The sequence below is a fragment of the Cydia pomonella genome, chromosome 6 (genome assembly GCF_033807575.1).
Source record: "Cydia pomonella isolate Wapato2018A chromosome 6, ilCydPomo1, whole genome shotgun sequence".
Taxonomy (NCBI): domain Eukaryota; kingdom Metazoa; phylum Arthropoda; class Insecta; order Lepidoptera; family Tortricidae; genus Cydia; species Cydia pomonella.
This window is the reverse complement of record NC_084708.1, coordinates 16,358,962-16,379,958: the sequence shown is the minus strand read 5'-3', so window position 1 is coordinate 16,379,958 and position 20,997 is coordinate 16,358,962. Positions and strand designations below refer to the sequence as shown.

Sequence of the window (20,997 nt, the reverse complement as noted above, 5' to 3'; positions counted from 1 at the left end):
AACTGTTTAAAATCCACTGAGCCATATAACCAGCCCAGTTCTGCCTCATCATAAGATGACCCACGCTCGCAATTCGCTGGCATTACTCCATGATTGATCTTTTGTAGTCGTGTTGTATGAAGTAGATATAATTCATAATTCACTTAGTATATGTGACGCAGAGTATCCTCTTTGCACACTCGCCGGCCCAAAGATGTTATTCGCCATAGGCGTAGGTATCATTAAATTAGACCTCTGATAAGTACTTGGGAGTCTGAGAGTACGAGAAGTCCTCACCTCTTTGGGAACATAGTTCAGATCAGAGTCGGTAACCTCTACCAACTTTTAGTATGTGGTTTGGACTTGTTGGTCATGTAGAGTCTACATTGTAGAGCCCAAAACTGTCGAGAGACAGCGGATAGCGGCGCAGGCCATCTATTTCAGCGTTTTTGAATTAGGCATTATCTCGTTCCCATCCATATTCTTTCTTGTTTTTATTATTTTGATCATAACTGTGGCTTTCATTATCTTAAATGTTATAGATTCTTAATAGGTAAGTTAAGTAGTTATGATAACATTAACAGTGAGAAGAGAACGACCATTTGACAAGAGACTCCCTTCGTTCATGTTTTAATTTATCACCACTCGTTGCGAATCTCCTACTTTCCGCACTTGTATCGTAAGTAAATATTTCAACACGCCAGCTCGTAAATGCTCTCTTGACTGTTCAACAACTGATAAGAAAGTTGCATTTTATAGAACATGTGTGGAAAAGTAATTTGATGCAAATTTTGAATTGTTTCCTTATGTTGCTGCTAGAATTGACTTTTAAATGACGAATTTGAATGATTACTATAATAGTAATCATTGTGGCCCTAGTGAAAAACGGGTACAAGTCTCTGGCAGTTTAGGTGTATAAGGACATAAGTGTTACGTGGAACTTACACCCCTTTACACCTGCGCTGCCAGAGACTTGTACCCTTTTTCACTAGGGCCACAGTATTTAATAGTTTGTTTTAGTATGATATTAATTGATGTTTTACGTAGTATATTATCATTTTTCTCGTTAGATGATTTGAAAATATTCATGTTAGTATTTTCCTCGCGTTGGTGTGGTGAAAAATGTTGTGTTTCACTTGGTGGCTAAATTTGTTTAACTCGAGCCTTAAAACCGTCGCGACGCTCAAGATTCCACTTTTAGAACCACTCGCCACGTGGTTTTGGAATCTTTCGCTTGCTCGGGTATGAATATTAGCACGAGCGATTAAACAACAACTTTGGCCCCTTGTAAAACAATTAACTATTGTAGTACTTGATTCATTTGCGATATTCATTAACCCTACAAGGTCAAATTCTTATGATATAAACTATGTTATATAATATGTATAAAACCTTCTTCGTTTGAACAATAGCGCTATCCAGTAAGTGTTTTTTTGATGGTGTGATAATTTACCACCCTACTTAACCACCTACAGGAATAGGTATAAACTAAAATGTAAGTAGGTACATTTTCTTACGGTTATTAAATTAAATTAACGGTTATTTCAAGCTCGTGGCTTGTAAATGATACTTGTTACAAGTTACAAAATCCGGCCAAGTGCGAGTCGGACTCGCGCACGAATAGTTCCGTTACGCAAAAACGGCAATAAAATTACGTTTGTTGGATGGGAGCCCCACTTAAATATTTATTTTATTCTGTTTTAAGTATTTGTTGTTATAGCGGCAACAGAAATACATCATCTATGAGAAATTGAACTATCACGGTTTATGAGATACAGCATGGTGACAGACAGACAGGCAGACGGACAGTGGAGTCTTAGTAATAGGGTCCCGTTTTTATCTTTACGCTAAAAACCATATTTGAATAAATGGTGTAAATACAATTTTAGAAAACGCTTATTTTTGTTTTTATTTTATTTCTACTTCAACCTAAACATCAGTCATGAAAATCAGTAATTGAGACTCCATATGTGCTGTCATTCTATAGACAGTTTTTGTAAAAAAAATTAAAATTATTTTAGGTGCTAATAATGACGAAACTCGGCCGTTCTTTTATGTATAAATCGTTTTGATTGAGTAAATATTATTATGATTTAATAGTTTTCTTTTATTAAAAATATATATATATGCATATAAGATTATTTATTGATTTATAATACATTGGAAATAGCAGAAGGAAGATAATAATTAGTCCCGAGTAAATTTAAGTTCGATTTTCAAAGATTTCAATCCGAAATTCATTAAATTGTGCCCTAAATTGCCGTTTTTTCTAAGCAATTCGTAACTCAATACAAAACAGCTTTTAGTTAAAAATATATAATAAAACAACTATTACTTAAACAATTAATTAAAAAAAAAATTGCGGGCCATAAGTAGCAATGAAATATCCCTCACAATAGTATAAATCATTTTTTATCGCATGAGTAGAGCCGAAGCAACTAACAACTTTCGAATCAGCCCTCGTACACACACACACACAGGTTACATTTATTTTTTGGTTGATTTAGTTGCAAATGGTTAGTGGGTGTATAGTCTACATATACGCATCTTGGTTACAAATACCTACGACTAGGTCGTCGACAATCTTACTGCTGCCATAAAACTATGCATACAACAATAGGTGCTTATCTATGCCGTATATGGTGCCCTTACCTACCCAATGTCGAAGATGAACACAAATACACAGGACACTTATACGTAGAGGACCTCACTGGTAGACCGGTGCTAAATAAGTAAATAAGAAAAAATAATAATTTATGCCTATGTCAGCCATGAGAAATTGAAAACAACAGGCTTTGCAAGTTAGTACTAAAGTACCTACCTCAGGTTTACCTGCATAGAAAAGCAAAGCAACCTTTCACTGCATTAAGAGGCTTGGATCCGTTGTTGATGTTATGATAAATGGGCGCAAGAGTCGACGTCGTGGCGCTGTGCTGCCCCACGTCTACCAAGTACTTGTGTTTCAGGAACCACTATAAGTGTAACCATGAGGTCCCTATCAAACGATACGTAAACGAAAATTATACTTATGCTGAGGCAAATGCTCGCCTGCAATTTGTTAGTTAGAATAGGCTTCCTGTGCGAGAGGGGAGCCTCGCAGCAGCGCTAGCGTCGCTAGTGCTGTGCAAACTTTCCAACCGCGCACGCGCGCAACTCAACGCGAAAAACGGCGCGCCCACGACGTTCGCTATACAAAGTTTACGTTTCTTAAAATAATAACAATAATCAAAATTAAGTTAAATAAATTTCAACATTTATGAATCCATGCAGAAACCCTCGATTTAGGTATTCGTGAAGGAAGTTTCAGAACATTTCCTTCAGTGTGAAAATAGTTATCGCGTGGTTGTATGATAAGGCTTCCTAATTTTAAACTACGGTAAGTTCTTATTCCATAATTTAACCAACTAGCATTTACGTCTAGCAGCATTAAAATCAAGCTTTAAATACTTTTTTAAGCTCTACAAAATAAGTAAAATGTACCTAGGTGCAGTAGGTAACTAATAATGAGTAGAAAATGATCACTTAACAATAGTATACTTACTATGTAAAACAAGGGTACGAAGAGCGAGGGATGGGGGCAGTTTAACCACTACATGCAGAGAGGCTAATAAATAAATAAATAATGCTTAATATAATAACTTATTTGCCGTCGGAAGTTTACCCTATAGAAAGGAAAGCACAATACCTACATAGAAAAATGAGAACAATCTAGTTTTAGGTACGTAAATTAATTCAGGATTCATTTGCGTCGAGCTTGGCGCGCTGCACATCGCTGGCGCTGTTTCCAGCCACTTTGGCTCTCAGCCTGTACTTAGTCGGTCCATAAGTTCGGTCACAAAGGTTTTGGCTGATGAAATGTAATAAACAGGTTTTAATAAAATAATGTAGCCATGATTTGAAAGCTTGTTTAATACTCATTAAAACGTAATATAATTACTTTAAAATTTAGATCGTGATTTACTTCATTTTTAGCGAATACGCGGGTGAATTGTGAAAAATTATCCTTAGTGAGTAAAAATTTGTAAAATATTTACAATTGTTTATTACATTATGAACGTCTACTTTATTAGAACATTATTTTATCACCAGCATTTAGTTGTCTGACAAGTCTACTGCTTATAAACTAATTTTTAAAAGAGTAGAGGGTACTTTTCAGTAACGCTTATTTTTGACTACCATTCAACGAGTAGGAGTTCTAGGTACTTAAGTTTTTTAACCACACCAGCTCGCAAAGGCTCTCTTTATATTTCAATAACTGATAAGAAAATTGTATTTATTATCCATAAGAGTGGCAAAATTATCTAATGCAAATTTTGAGTATTTTTTTTATTGAAAAAATGTAAGCATTTGACCACAATCTTACCTGATGGTAAGTGCCGACGCAGTCTAGTCTAGACTAGTAGAATTGACTTTTAAGAGTTTTAAGTGATGATTTTGAATAATACATATTTAATAACGTTCATTTGCATTTGATGTACCTATAATGTTTTAGAATTAGTATTTCCCTGGCATTGGTGTTGTGAAATTAGTTGTGTTTCACTCGGGGCTAAAGTTTGTTTAACCTTCGTGCTTCGGAACTCTTGCAACGCTCAAGACTCTACTTTTCAAACCACTTCCTACTCTCGTGGTTCAATTTTGTGGTAAAACCGGCAGATGACCGAACTACGGAACCCTACACTGAGTATGGCCGACATGCGCTCGGCCGATTTTTTTAAATTGACGAAAAAAATTGAAAAAGTCACCCCTTCAGGCCAGAATCGAACTCCCCGCCTTTCGGAACACCGGTCATATCGTTCTAACTAACTGAACTGCCGGCGTAGCCAAGGTGACAATCGCTATCGCTACGATAACGAAATGTCTCTCTATCACTCTTTCATGTTAGTGCGACAGTGACAGTTGCGTTTCGATCGCTACGGAGCGAAACTACTTAAGCGAGGTTGTAGTTGAAAACAATGCTTTAGATGACATTTTACTGACTTTGAGGAAACTAAAAGGCAATATTTTTAACAAAATATACAAGTAATCTAAAATTTTTTTTTTCTTTAAAGCATCATCTTCCTCTTCCGCAACAGAACACGTTTTAAATGTTGAACGCAATAATAATGAGACCCTACATTTTGCCATCATTGATTAAACTATGTTTTTATATAAAACTATTACCTATTGCCATACAAATCCAGCAATCCGGCACTTCCAATAATCCGGCATGAGGGAGAATTATCCTGTTCCGGATTACCGAGCGCCTACTGTAATAAATAAAAAATGTACGTTTTTTTGTCGGATGGGATCTATGGATATAGTAGACTTGATGTGACTACCTACCTACTAAAATCACAGATAGATTTGGTTGGTAACTGGCGCGGGTTTCCGGAGCGGGCACTCGCAACACGCACGCCTTGGTGCCTTTGTAGGTAAAATCCGTCGCACGCTTCCTCGCCAGATAGCGTTGCTTATACTGTTTTCCATAACCCGCTCACCCGTTCCGTGCAACCGCGCCAGCTAGCGGACGCCCTTAGTATTAGGGCATATAAACACGGCTGCAGCTGGAAGCAGCAGTATTGACGAAGCGTGTTGTGGCTGTTTTTTGCTTGTTTACTCATATGATGACGAAGCTTGCGTGACCTGCGTCGTAGATCTTGCTTCTGCCTTGGTATGATGTTAAATTATGTTTTTAATACATGGTACCTACACATTAAAATTAAACACAGCTTAGTAGTTTAGTTACCGTTACCGGCAATAAAATTGGTGAGTGAAGGCCCTTCAGTTTGCACCTATAGCCAGGGCCGGATTTAGGGGAGGGCAACTGGGGCTACAGCCCCGGGGCCTCCACAAAAGAGGGGCCCCCACAATAGAGACTTCGGAAAATTTACTATTTTATTTGGAAAATAATTTGGGGCCAGGGGGCCTCCACTCCTTTATTGCCCGAGGCCTCCAGACCTCTAAATCCGGCATTGCCTATAGCAAGTCTAAACCTACCTACATTCAACTCTGGTAATAGGATTCAAACTGCCTGTTTACTATAGGAAATGATTGATATAGGTTCGATCTGACCGATTGTTGTCTATATTCTATGGCTTATGTTGCCGCTGGTATGTTTTAGGGCCAGTTGCACTAACTACACCTACAGTTAACAGATTGATCAACGTCACGGAGCTGAGATCTATGTTACTAAAAAGTATTTTAAAATAAAAACCAGTTCTGCCTTACATCTCGCTGGCACTAATATGCGAATACCAACGAGATGCATAGAAAGTCAGTTATGCACACGCTAGCAAATATGTCAGTGTCAAATTGGAGGTAGCTGTACAGAGCTTATCTTTCAAAGTTTATACTGCGAGCCAGAATAAATTTGACTACCAATAGCGTCCCGGTCGATAACTCATGCAATGGTTAAGGGAGATGTATAATTTTACCAAGTGAATGTCAGCTGCCGCTGTGCAGGTAGGTTTAAGAACGTCAGTCACGTAAAAAAACATAAGAACAAATCGATTGACACTAAAATCGGCATATCTAAACAAAAAGTAAGTAAACAAACAAAACAACCAAATTACATTGACAAACATATCTATGTAGGTAGGTACATAAATAATACAACAATTTTCAATTACCTATAACCAAGCATGAATCTAGGGGCATGAGTGGTGGGGGAACTGACAGAACGGGATAGTCTAAGTATCTTTTAGTAGGAGTAGCAGGGAAAGCGTTATTATTGTTTGTCCTTGTCACAGTCTCACATTTTTTTAGTTCCCACTGTAAATCTAGTACTTATGGTTTATGGTGGGTAACAAATAACCAATGAGCGGAATTCTTCATAGCAAAAATCAAACTGTCAGAGGGATTGACCTAACTGTTTTATCGACTTATCGATAAATATTTGTCACTTAACGAAACACAGGTGTCCCTAATTAGCTGACCGCCACTGTATTTTGGTATAATAGTAAAGAATAAAACAGAAAATACTTTTATGATGTAAATGAACGTAACATTTAGAGCAATATATTGTGGAAGAATCTTCTTTGAAACTGAAATAAGAATCTTTCTGTATCCATTTTTTTATTGTTTTCTTTTAGGATTAACCATTTTAGTAACACGGCACGGAAATCACTCATGAAAACTCAAGTGACATAAATGACATATGTGACGCTGACATGATTTACTTTAATACTGAGATGCAAGTTGCTTATCAAAGAGGTCAAATGTTACAGAATAATCTTTTAAGTTGATTATGGATACCTAATGCGATATTATTCCGTGACATCGATAAGTCGATAAAACAGTTAGGTCAATCCCTCTGACAGTTTGATTTTTGCTATGAAGAATTCCGCTCATTGCAAATAACCCAACCAAATTACGTAAGTTGTTTTTGGGATGTCGTCAGGAATGTTAAATAAATCGTGTTTTTAATTTTGTTGCATTGCATATGTTTTTTTTTTTAAAAAGGTTTGTTGTGTCAATTGAAGACACAGGGCCCTCGCTAAGAATACGGGCGACCCTGTGCCCGAGGTGACATTTGTGAAAGGCTGTAATGAATTATGCGATGCCGGGCCCGGCATCACCATCAGACGAAAAGCAATGGTGATGCTCAGTTTAGAGGCCCGGCGTTGTTTTTGTGATTTAGCTATTGATGGACCCATGGTCCCCGCATTGAGTACGGGCGGCCATGGGCCCAGGTTGAGATTTGCGAAGTTGATTTTTAAGATAGGGGTTTGTATTTTAGGATGAGGGTTTGATTTGAGATTTTTAGTTGAGAGTTTAGCATGTTTGATTTTTAAGATGGGGGTTTTATTTGAGAATTTTGGTTGAGAACACGAGTTGGGACCGCAGTGGGTGTTATAACAATACTCAACGGACGCTGCTGCCCATCCGTCGGTTTTCCCTTAGTCGCCTTTTACGACACCCACGGGACGAGATGGGGTGGTGCTATTCTGACGCCGGCACCACACGACGGGCATTGCATATGTTCTGACCCTCACGGGCGCACCGCGGTATAGCACATCTATCAGTAGCGGTGCGTGAAAATTCGTGCTAGGCAACTCGGAACAAAAAAACACCTAACTTAACAGTATGTACTTTTCATGATAAAAGTGAAGCGTGCTTTAGATGTGTTCTTGGGCGCGACCTTTTGCAGTTAGTGAATAACCACCTTTGCCATGCTTTGTATTTAAATTTATCTTTTTTTTTAAGTTTTTACAAAATTTAGTATTAAAGTTAGTAAAATACAATACAATTTTACCCATTTATTCAATTCAATGTTTTTGTATTGCAATATGGCAATATTAAGCATACGCGCGGCAAACGCTACTCGATTCAAAATTGTGATACATTACACTCCAATATAAATCTTACTTGTTTGTATTTAAGGTTTAAATTCAAATGAAGCAGCATGGTAATATAACTGCCGTTTTCGCGGCCGTGTACAGAGGGCCTACCGCGTACTACGAAGTTCGCAAATTGCGAGCATCTTTCTCTGTTACCCTAAATATGCCATTGGAGTAAAAGAGAAAGAAGCCCGCAATTTGCGTACTTCGGTGTTCGCGGTAGGCCCCTCAGTACTCGCGGACTTTATGAATATGTGCGTGCATTTTCAAATATAAACCTTATACTCTTACGTTTAAGGTTTTTATTCAAATGAATAACTCGATACAAGACCGAGTTGCTTTCATGCTCATTCGCGCGGACTCTCTAAGCAAACTTTATGAGCGTGTGCGTGAGTTTTCGTATGTGTGTAGTGGCGCATGAATGAATAGTCAAGCTTAGCTTCTCTTCGCGCGCTCGCTATTAATTGAAATTGAATCAATAGTGAATCTCTAGTAAATCGTGTTAACAATTCCAAGGTAATGTAATACGTAGTGTTTTCATAATGGATATATTTTTAATTTTAATGATGATTTGTAAGTTTGGTATATGTAGCAATAAATTTTAGGCAAGCCGGTGGGAATCGAGTTGTATGGAGCCGCCGCCCCTGACATCTATAGGACATAGGATTCAGAGGCGGCGTTAGGCGTGGGTGACGTGGGCCACCGCCTACGGCCCCGCGGTTCGAGGGGCCTCAGGCCTCAAATAAGTATATCTTGGACACAACGTAACGTAACCAAGTAAAAGGTCATATACTCGTAAGGTAAGAGAAACAGTATGAAGATTCTCTACAAGTAGGTATTTCTTAAGTACCTACTTACAGGCCAATACGAACGAGTACTTACATCAAACTGATATTGAAAGGATATTAAATCTAAACCGTATTTTCGACAAAAACTGAAATTACATATATTTAAACTGCAAAAACTATGGTCTTAAACTTGAAACTGTAATGTATTACTTAATGATGATTTGAACATTCTAAATATAAATTTGATGATGATTTGAACATTCTAAATATAAATTCCTCACACAATAAATAAAACCACCTAAATAATATTAACATAGTGAACAATATAAAGCTATATCTGAGCGTCGCAATTTGACCTCTAGAAATAAAATAAATATAAAGAATCGTATGTATTTTATTTTCTCTATTATTTTTTACAATTTGAGTGACAACAATATCGGCCTTATGTCTATCTACCTAGCAGTCTAAATTGGCTTGTATTGTAATTTCTTCTGTGCAGCATCTCTAGCGTCACTACCCTTTTAGGTTCTTGGAGAATACCAGCGGTGCGGGTCTCCGCAGCTTTATGCTGAGCCAGCGCCTAATTCTTCGCACCATCACATGGCCCGACCAATTTTCATACTTTGTTATTTTGGTATTCGTTAGGAATTTAAGACAATGCATGTTTGTTCAAATTAGGTATTTGTGCATGTTTCTATTTTCTTTTAAATTATGAGATTTAATAATGAGAAGAATAACGTTTTTTTATCTATCTATCTATCTTTATTAAAATCCTCGGAATTTACCGTTTAAACTTGGAGTTAGCAGTACATTTGTGTCGTTCTCAAGCAAAAGGTACCACATTGTCGCTTGGCATAAGTACGGTCTGGTAGGTTATTCGTATAAAGATACGAGCAAATTCATCCTTATGGTAAGCGACAGTATGGTATGCTTTTGCTTGAGAATGTCACATTTTAACTCTGTATTAAACGGTTAACTCCGAGTTAGTTCGCTAACCCTGGAACGTGTAAGTGGCCCTTACTCACATACATTAAATATACCCTAACGAATAACCATAAATATACATTCCAATTAACTTGATGCATTCCTACATAAACTACTCGTAATGTAAGTAGAGGACAGATTTGAACCCACTTGCTTCACAGTTACACTGCAAGCTCCTAGACCAACCGGTCTGCCAGGACTTAGGTTCTAAATTAAGAGAAATGTAGGAATGCTATGCTGGAGACTATAAATAGCTTAGGTACACGTGGGACGTAGGGAAATTGTTTAGAAATGTGGATAAGTTGTTATGGCTTATGATCCACACAGGTGAACGGCTACTTGGGAGACGGTGAATCAAGTTACCTATTGCAATATTAATTAGATATATTATTGGCATATTATACCCTGCATGCTATTTGCCTTTATTGCCTGACAATAAATAATTTGTGTTTTTTTTAATCCATTAATTTATTCTGGAAACAAGGTTAGTCAGTGATTTTGGAGCCCTTAGATGATAAATACTATAACTTTGATTTAAGGTTTCCTTAAAACCTAATTGCTAGTCAACATACACTTCTTACCTACATGTTCAAGTTAACGGTAAAGCATTACTTGCAAACAAAATATAATACAAATCAAATTCAAACATTTCAAACCACCGTAGCGTGACATAACCACACCGTAACGTGGGTGACATAGGTTACATTTTTAACGGACATGGAAAGCTAACCTATTTTTTTATCAAGCGATACATACAAATTTAATATAAAAGGAAAAAATCTAAAAATTTACGCTTCTGGCAGGACTTGTACCCGCGATCTCTGCAATCCGTACATCGCTGAGGTATGGAAGCAAAAAAACAACGGGTTGCACTCCGGGAGTGCCAGCAGAAGTGAAAACTTGAATATTGACGTTGTGCATTTTTGATATTTTGGAATGGTTAGGGAATAATTTTGTACGAATTGCTTTAATTATCAGTATATAAAAGTACTATCATTTATGTGGTAAAATACAATTTCATTTATTGCACTATCGTACAATTTATATTACATTAAAAATTTAACACTTCAGAACTATTACAATTATTTAACATTAAAAAGTTTATCTCTCAGAAAAATCAACTTCCATCCATAATTTCAACGACTCAATTATCATTACTAGAAACATCATGAAGTTTTTCGATCAGGTCACGTGTCCGTCTTACGAATTTTAAATCTGACGAATCTGTCGGTCACGTGACCTGTCGCGAGTTTAATTAACATTTTTTCCCCATCACAAAAAGTGCACAGCGCCGTTAAAGAAGTTTTCACTTCAAAAAAAGGTTATCTATTTATGGTTGTTTGAATGGCATAACGTGCAAAAGTATAACATCGTATTTGACGCCGACTGCACTTGATTACAGCCGCAGGTGTCAGATATAATAGCGAACACTGTGACTACTGTGGCTACTTGATAATGTGTAGAGATTACTTCTCCCGACTCTACATTCAGGCACGTCTTCATCTTCAAGAATGTTTTAACACTTAATTAATAATTATGTAGATAAGGTATATACGAACAGCTACATACCTTAACATAATTAAAACATTGTAAACAAATGTACACATAAACACCTATTCAAATATCAAACGTACAAGAAAAGAAAATAATATTGGCGAAACCTACCTACCAGTAGAAAATATTTATTCGAGGCCTTAGGTTGTCATTGTGACCCTGTCGGTGTCTGTCTAGGTTTTGAATTAGTAGGTATAGCCGGTCAATCAACTTTGTCAGAAGAATAAGGCGCGAAAATAAAATTTTCTATGTACGATATCCCGTCGCGTATTTGCCGTTTTTTTCTACTAATGGAAATGGCTTGACAGAGTATACTTATATGGTAGTTATGTATAAGGTAAGGTGGGGTAAGACGCACATAGTTTATTTTACTCGGGGCAAGACAAACAGTATGAGGATGCCATACAAGTGTTTGTCTTGCCCCGGTGATAGTCTTACGTCACCTTACTTTAGTAACAGCACCAATCATGAGACATTTAAGAGAAAAAATTAAGTATTGTCTATTTCAGAGATACCTGTAAAATTTCTACCGCTACGCGCTTTAAAATTTGAATGTCCTATTCGTCTTTTATGTTTCCGAGATGAAATATAATGCAATTGGTTTTAATATAATCAAAGAGAATTTGAAATAGACGTGGATTGTCATCGCTCGAAATGATGCCGCTATAGGGGTCCAGGCAGGAGGAGTCAAGTGTAAACAGCGGTATAGTCAGTTAAATAATGAACATTTATTGAAATGTATCGTCGTCTTATATACTATTCCTAAACCTACGAAAAAATAGAAAGATAGGTATCTTAGAACTACAGAATCTAATCTACCCTTTGACGTAAATCGCACCTCTCTAGAGTGCGATGGCATATCTTCTATCCCGCTCACAATCGCCGGTTGCATGAAGTGGGTAGTAGAAAATATAGCAATTCAGGACTACCGCAGAGAATGTCGCTTGCGAGAGTAGCACGCCCTGTCTTCCATCTCGCTCCAACCGCTGCATAAATACGTGCGCGCCGCCTGCGCGCGCCTCAGTTGCGTCCGGCCGTCGATGCGAGCGCATGTCCCATAGCACTCCCTCTCAAGCGAAGCGAATACGTTTCGTGACTCTGCCCGATCTCGTCACATACGTCTGAGTGTTTGGGCTAGATGCAGGAGTCTGGCTGTCGCTTGTGACGTCTTCATTGTAGATGTAGGCTGGCTTCAGACGCTCTATAGTGACGACAGTAGTTCGTTGTGGCATTTGTATCTTGAAATACTTGTCGTAGCGTTTGAGGACTTCGAACGGGCCATCATATGGTGGTGTGAGCGGGGGTCGCACGGTGTCATTACGCACGAATACGTGAGTGCACGACGCAAGGTCCTTATGCACGAAAGGTCTCCATTGCGTGGCGTGCGTCCGGGTTACAGGAACAAGTGATGACATTATCTCTGACAAACGTCGTACAAACTCTGCATCTTCAATCGTCGACTTTGTAGGTACGAAGAAATCAGCTGGCATGCGTAGTGGGGATCCATACGTCATCAATGCAGGACTTAGGTTTTTATCGCTGCGTAATGCGGCTCGTAATCCAAATAAAACTGTAGGCAGCTCTTCGGACCATCTTGAACTTTCGCCCCTTGCCATAAGAGCGGCTTTCAAAGTGCGGTGTAGCCTCTCCACTTGAGAATTCGCCTGAGGGTGGTAGGCAGTGGTACGTATTCTTGTGGTCCCAAGCTTCTTCAGGAGAGCGTTGAAAAGGTTTGACTCGAAGGTACGACCTTGATCTGACGTGATGCGTAGCGGGCATCCAAATCTCGTAATCCAGTGCTCGTACAGGACTTTAGCGACAACTTCAGCTGTTATGTCGCGTACTGGTATTGCCTCGGGCCACTTCGTGCAGCGGTCGATCATTGTGACGCAATATCGATAATCATTTGATATTCTTAGGGGTCCCACGATATCGATATGCAGATGCTCGAAACGCTGAGATGGCGGGAACTCTCCGATAGGTGGAATCACGTGACGATGTATTTTAGCTCGTTGACATCCAATGCATGCTCGAGTCCAAAGTGCGACGTCTCTGTTCATTGCTGGCCAAAAGAACTTAGATGCCATAAGTCTCCTCGTTGCGCGTACACCTGAGTGGCTTATATCGTGTTGCGCTTTGTAGGCCGCATAACGATAAGCGATAGGTAGGTACGGTCGCGGTGTGCCAGTTGAGAGCTCACACGTGATTGGTCGATTGATGGCTGGTAGTGTGACTTCAGTGAAATTCAGATTTTCTTGAGTTTTCAATATTGTTAGTTCATCGGTGCGCTGGTCGGTGGCTAATTTGTCGAAATCTATTGCGGACGGACATTGTATTTCTACGATTCTTGATAAGGCGTCAGCGATGTTGTTTTTGTCGCCTGGGATATACTGGATGCTCGAACAAAATTGACTAATGAAGTGCAGTTGGCGCTCGCGTCTCGGAGTGTCGCTGCTGCTCGGTGCTCGCGTAAGTGCGTGCGTAAGTGGTCTGTGGTCCGTGTAGACGATGACGTCATTGCCTTCTATAAGTCGTCTGAAGTGCTTTACAGCCATGTAAATCGCTAGGAGTTCGCGATCATACACGCTGTAGCGGCGTTGCGTCGGACTCAGTGCCTTCGAGAAAAATGCCAGCGGTTTCCAAACATTATCAACTTTCTGTTGGACCAATCCTCCTACGCTGTGGTCTGATGCATCACTCATGATACATAGAGGAGCGCCGTGAACTGGATACGATAGCGCAGTTGCTTCCAATATGCTTTGGCGGCATTTCTTGAAAGCTTCATCTGACTCGGTGTTCCATTCGATAGGAGTCTTGTCATTTTTCTTGGAGTTGTGCAGATACTTGTTGAGTTGAGACTGAAGTTCCGCTTGATGTGGTAGGCAGTCACGGTAAAAATTTAACATGCCTAGAAATCTTCTCAGCTCACAGACTGTCTTCGGCTTTGGGTAATTCGATATTGCTTCGATCCGCTCTTGAGTGGGACTGATGCCGTCGGGTGATACTTCATAGCCAAGGAAGTTGATTTTTCTTCGTCCGAACTCGCATTTATCGACATTGAGAGTTACGCCGTATTTATCTAGGCGTTCCAGGACTTGTCGAAGCAGTGTTTTGTGTTCTTCTTCATTTCAGAGGACAGGAGAAGATCATCGACGTAACATAAACAGCCATCTATGCCTCGTAGAACGTCGTGCATGAATCGTTGGAATGTTTGGCTTGAGTTGCGGAGCCCGAACGTCATTGAGTTAAACTGGAACAACCCGAACGGTGTGATTATTGATGTTTTCTGCGCGTCTTCTTTGTTCATGGGGATCCAAAAATACGCCATCTTCAGGTCTAATTTTGAAAAAATCTTCTTGTTGTGCAACTGGTACGTAAAATCTTGAATTCGAGGTAAAGGATAGCGATCGGGTTGTGTTACGGCGTTCAGACGTCTATAATCGCCGCAGACACGTAGAGAACCATCTTTTTTCTTGACAACGTGCAGCAGACTTGCCCAGGGGCTGTTTGAGGGTTGACAGATGCCCATTTCCATCAAGCGTTCGAATTCGGCCTTCGCCGCTGCATATTTGTCGGGCGGCAGTGGGCGTGGCCTGGCGAAGAGTGGGGGGCCCGTAGTCTCGATGAAATGCTGCACGTTATGCTTCGCCGGCGTTTTCAAAGACATTGGTCGTAGTACATTAGGATACTGTTTGAGAATCTCGTAGTAGGCTTGATTGCTGCTGATCAAATAGACGGTTTCTTGAGTACTTCGAACTGTTAATGCGTTGACTTGGAGTTTAGTGGTTTTGTCGATGAGCTTCTTTTGATCTAGGTCAGGTAGCAGCTTGTAGTGCCGAAGGAAATCAGCTCCGAGGATTGAGGTCTTGATGGCAGCCACGATAAACGTCCAACGGTAGTCGCGCCGTAGCCCCAAGTTAAGAGTGATTGTTTTCTCTCCATAGGTCTTAATCGGCGTGTCGTTTGCGGCGTAAAGCTTGTAGATGCTTGATAACTGGTTCTTCTTGTGATGCGACGATAGTACTGATATTTCGGCGCCAGTGTCGACGAGGTAACGTTCTCGAGAGTTGCGATCGATGACACAAAGGCGGTTGCTGACTGGAGGTACACCGAGGCCCGCCAGAGTCGGTGTAGGCATTAGTTTTCCGATGAGCTAGTCTTCTTGCTACACGGTGATTCACATCTTCGTGCTTTGTCTCCGAATCTGAAGTGATATCTGCACAGCCATCCAGGATCACCGGGCTTGCGTGAAGTTCCATGCGCCGACATAGATCTCGAACGGGAACGGCTGCGAGAGCGAAAGGGACGGCGATAGCGTTGCCGGCCGCCGGACCGAAGGGCTGCAATTTCGAGTGTTAAATTGTCGAGCTTCTGGGATAACTTCTCAAAAAAACTAACTTCTCTCTCTGTGTTTTCGCTGCTTTGCGGGGCTTGAAAATCTGTGGCTCGTGTGACTGCAGCAACGGTGACTGGCTCGGCGTGCTCTAACATCTTGTCGGCCATGGCATCACGTCGGGGTCACCAAATATAGGGGTCCAGGCAGGAGGAGTCAAGTGTAAACAGCGGTATAGTCAGTTAAATAATGAACATTTATTGAAATGTATCGTCGTCTTATATACTATTCCTAAACCTACGAAAAAATAGAAAGATAGGTATCTTAGAACTACAGAATCTAATCTACCCTTTGACGTAAATCGCACCTCTCTAGAGTGCGATGGCATATCTTCTATCCCGCTCACAATCGCCGGTTGCATGAAGTGGGTAGTAGAAAATACAGCAATTCAGGACTACCGCAGAGAATGTCGCTTGCGAGAGTAGCACGCCCTGTCTTCCATCTCGCTCCAACCGCTGCATAAATACGTGCGCGCCGCCTGCGCGCGCCTCAGTTGCGTCCGGCCGTCGATGCGAGCGCATGTCCCATACCGCCATACCTTTGGCCTATGATCTATTAGATGGCACCACTTTTTGATATTTAACACATAATAGTGAAAGAATAAGGATAAAGTCAAATGACGATTAAACGTTTTAAACATGTGTCGAAAGATGGCAGTAAATTTACTGTGGCTACAAAGTTTTCTTTGATACCTCTATTTCAAATTCTCTTTATATAGGTAAGCAATTTAAACTATCAGGCCAATTCGAACGTACACTGCCTGACATCACACACTCAGAATAAGATCTGAATGATGTCAGTTAGTTATCGTGCGTCTCCCTCGCGCTAATACATGTACGGACGAGTACGAGCGAAACGCACTGTGTCTGATATCAGTATACAGTCGAATAAGCTTGATAGTTTTAATTTGTTACCTACATATATTGAAACCAAATGCAGTATCTTTCATTAAACACCTCGAAAACATAAAAGACGAATAGGACATTCAACTTTGTGCGCATAGCGGTAGAAATTTTACAGGTATCCGTGGAATTAGAACCTCGGGGATCCGAAATGTTTAACCATGTATGGAGTCACTCTGCTGCATTCCAGCACCACGTGAGAGGCTGTTTCTTCTGTCTCCATGCATCCGCGGCATAGGGGACTGTCTGTGACACCTGTTGTGAAAAGATGTTTGGTAAATAGTCGATGACCTGTTATGACACTGGTTACCGTACTCAGTCGGACCTTAATTAAAATTAGTAGAAGTAGCACCCTTGTAAGCTTTCCGTTGATGCCAGGCATGGCTTGTTTGGCCTGTCTGCATCCAGTCTGGTTTAGCCAGTGTTTATTTATTTTTTTATTTAATCTTTATTGCACATAAGAATTAAAACACACTGTACAATAGGCGAACTTAATGCCGTAAGGCATTCTCTACCAGTCAACCTTTAGGCAAAGCAAAATAAAAAAATACACATACATATACATATATATATATATATGAAATCAGATGAACTTACAAAGCAGAAACATTAAGATTTTCCAGCAGTGTTCTGTGTGTAGTTTCCCTGTGCGGTGCTGTGAGCTGTGTGTAGCAGCATTGAGCGTATCTTGCTGCGTATATGGTCTTAAACGGTATCCTTGCCTAGCAAGCTCGTTCGCAGCATCGTCACCCCGCCGGGATCCTCTGTGTCCCTTGAACCATGAACCTTGAACATTGTAGGGTGATCTTGTTATGGCATACCTCTGTCAGTCGTTCGTGGCATTCGCGTATAAGTTTGGATGTCACTATATTGCAACTAAATAAGGCATCTTAACTAAAATTCAAATACGCCTGAGTGCTTAAAACTGATGATAAATACTTATTTCACAGGATTTGTGGTATAGGCACATCCCATTATTGGTGCCATGTCCGTCATAAAGGATGTTTACTGTAACAAAAGGCAAGAAGAGAGAAGAAATTTAAATAAGCATGTGTGCATGTGTGTTTTATATATATATATTATATGTATATGGATGCATATATTTATTTATAATATGTATCTTATACACCGTGTTTTTATTGAATTCCGTTAAGTTCGCGGTATCGGTAAGTACGTTTAAGAAAACTAAATACCATAGCTAATTAAAAATAAAATTGCTAAATAAAAAGGTAATTTTTTTGTTATTTTTATTTTTATAAAAAGTAATTAAATGTTGCATTAAGCGTTGTTATAATACGGTCATTACATTTAACTCAACCAAACAATAGAAAACTGTGACATATCAATGTCATTTCGAACATCGATCGTCCGAGTACTATACTTACGTTTAGTAGCAAATGTATATACTCGAACTAAACACTAATCAATATGTAAACGGGCTCTGAGGCAAGTGTACACGCTAGTAAGAGCCTTATAAGATAAAAATATATTAATAATTATCTCCGAAATGGAGTTGATTAGAATACCGGTTTCTTTGAGAAAGTTACATAATTTAAGCTCAGGAATGCACCCTTGGAATTAACGGAAAAAAAACACGGTCTATATATGGTCCATATATATTCTATTTTTTTATCCCGTAGACTAAAATGACATTTCATGTGTTGCTAGTTTTTTACGTCTTATAAATAGTGATGTGCTACAACCGGTACTAACCGAAAATAAACTATTGGGAGAAACACCATTTTGAGGCATTTAGAAAGTTTGTATCCAGGTCTATACTTGACTTGACTTCCCTATTGAGCTTACACATTGTGCCGATAAATATTGTAGTGAAATAAGCCATAGGAAAGTCCTAGACACTCTGTATAAAAATATTGTGTCTGCCCTCTGTGTGGCTGCGACGCGAACCGCAAGTAGGAAGCGTAAGTCCAAGAAACAGATAGTGGGGTGGAATAGGCATGTCAGCGATGCGCACAGGGCTGCGAGAGAGAAATTTCATGAGTGGACACTTTGTGGTAGACCGGAAGGTGGCAGGTTATTTAATGAGATGTGTGAAACGCGACGAATATTCAAGTCTCGCTTAAAGTGGTGCCAAGACCATCAGGTCCAAATAAAAATGAATATTCTAGCTTCACAGCACTCCAAAAAGGACTTCCGGTCATTTTGGAAAGCCACAAACAACATGAATTTTCGACCTTCATGCCCTGTGAGTGTTAATGGCAAAACTGACACCAAAGACATAGCTAACACTTTTAAAGATCATTTTATTGTTAAATCATCTCTAGGACTATCGCAGAATGAGATGAGCGATGCTGAGATCAACGCAGAGCCTGGACCGGGGTACCTTGCTAAAGATGTAGCCAAGGCTATCAAATCTATCTCCCGAGGCAAATCTCCAGGGCACGACGGCCTCAGCATCGAGCATCTCCAGAACGCGGGTCCCCACATCTCAAGAGTGTTAGCTTTGTTTTATACGCTGTGTGTGAGGCACTGTTATTTGCCAGAGGATATGATGAAGACTATAGTTATCCCTGTACCTAAAAATAAAACTGGAGATTTGTCCGACACCAATAACTATAGGCCCATATCCCTTGCGACTGTTGTTGCTAAAGTATTTGACAGTGTGATTAATGTACAGTTAAATAAGTGCGTGAGCCTTAACCCAAACCAGTTTGGTTTTCGACCAGGGTTATCAACAGAAACTGCAATACTGTGCCTTAAGCACACTGTCAAGTATTATTTAAACAGAAAGACGCCAGTTTATGCGTGCTACTTAGACCTGTCTAAGGCTTTTGACCTGGTTTCCTACAATATCCTATGGAAAAAACTAAATGACATTAATTTACCTAATGAGACCACACAAATTCTGAGGTATTGGTATGGAAATCAGGTCAATAGTGTTAGATGGTCAGGTATTTTATCGGACCCGTACAGGTTGGGGTGTGGGGTGAGGCAGGGGGGTTTGACCTCGCCCACACTTTTTAACCTTTATATAAATGAGCTTCTCGAGGCGCTCGGCAAAACGCATATCGGCTGCCATATTGACACAGTTTGTATGAATAATTTGAGTTACGCCGACGATATGGTTTTGTTGAGCGCATCGGCTTGTGGTTTGCGAAAACTTTTAAGTATATGCGAAACCTACGCCATCCAACATGGGCTAAAGTACAATGTGGATAAAACCCAATACATGGTGTTTGAGCCTACCGGCTATCGAATACATAAGGTACCTCCCATCAATTTGAATGGTAGTCCTCTAGAAAGGGTAATGTCTTTTAAATACTTAGGCCATGTTGTCACCTCAGATTTAAAAGATAACATGGATATCGAGCGCGAACGGAGGGCCCTGTCGGTAAGGGCAAACATGATTGCGCGTAAGTTTGCGCGCTGTACTAGGGAGGTGAAATTAACTCTTTTTAGAGCATATTGCACCTCCCTGTATACGTGCAGCTTATGGACGTACTACACTCAGCGGGCCTACGGGGCCCTTCGGGTTCAATATAACAACGCGTTCCGGGTATTGGTGGGGCTGCCCCGCTTCTGTAGCGCATCAGGGATGTTTGCTGAAGCGCGCGTAGATTGCTTTTACACAACTATGCGCAAACGATGCACATCCCTGGTGCGCCGGGTGCGGGCCAGCCCCAACCCAATCCTGCGCTCGATTGCCGAGAGGTTTGACTGCCCATATTTGAGGCATTGTGATGACATGCATGTTTCTAGAAGTACCTATTATGTCTAACCACTAAGTAGGTACTTCTAGAAACATAGCTGTCTTAGTAATTATTTAGTGATAAGTTTGTACATATTAACATAGCTGTAAGTTCATACTAACATACTTATGAGTCTAAAGTGACTTGAAATAAATGATTAAATAAATTAAAATAAAATATACACAATATTTCTAATATTTAAAAGCGATTTTGTTGTAAGATTAACAGTCACCTCGAAGCTCATAATGCAATTATTAAATGTTTGAGTAGATAAGTAGTGAGTAGATTTTATTTATTGTTTAACTCCTATCATGTAGTGAGTAGATTTCATTCATTGTTTATTTTGAATATAAAATTAATTTAATATCG

General features: G+C 39.9%; 1 protein-coding gene across 2 annotated transcripts in view; it reads left to right on the top strand.

The window, feature by feature from the left end:
- The first annotated feature begins 3,086 nt into the window (after positions 1 to 3,086).
- The window catches only part of LOC133519101 (uncharacterized), a 77,923-nt gene continuing 60,012 nt past the window's right edge, over positions 3,087 to 20,997 (top strand). For both annotated transcript variants that reach the window (XM_061853020.1, XM_061853019.1), the window contains exon 1: positions 3,087 to 3,355. The gene's annotated coding sequence lies outside the window, so the exon portion shown is untranslated. The remainder of the gene's footprint in view (positions 3,356 to 20,997) is intronic.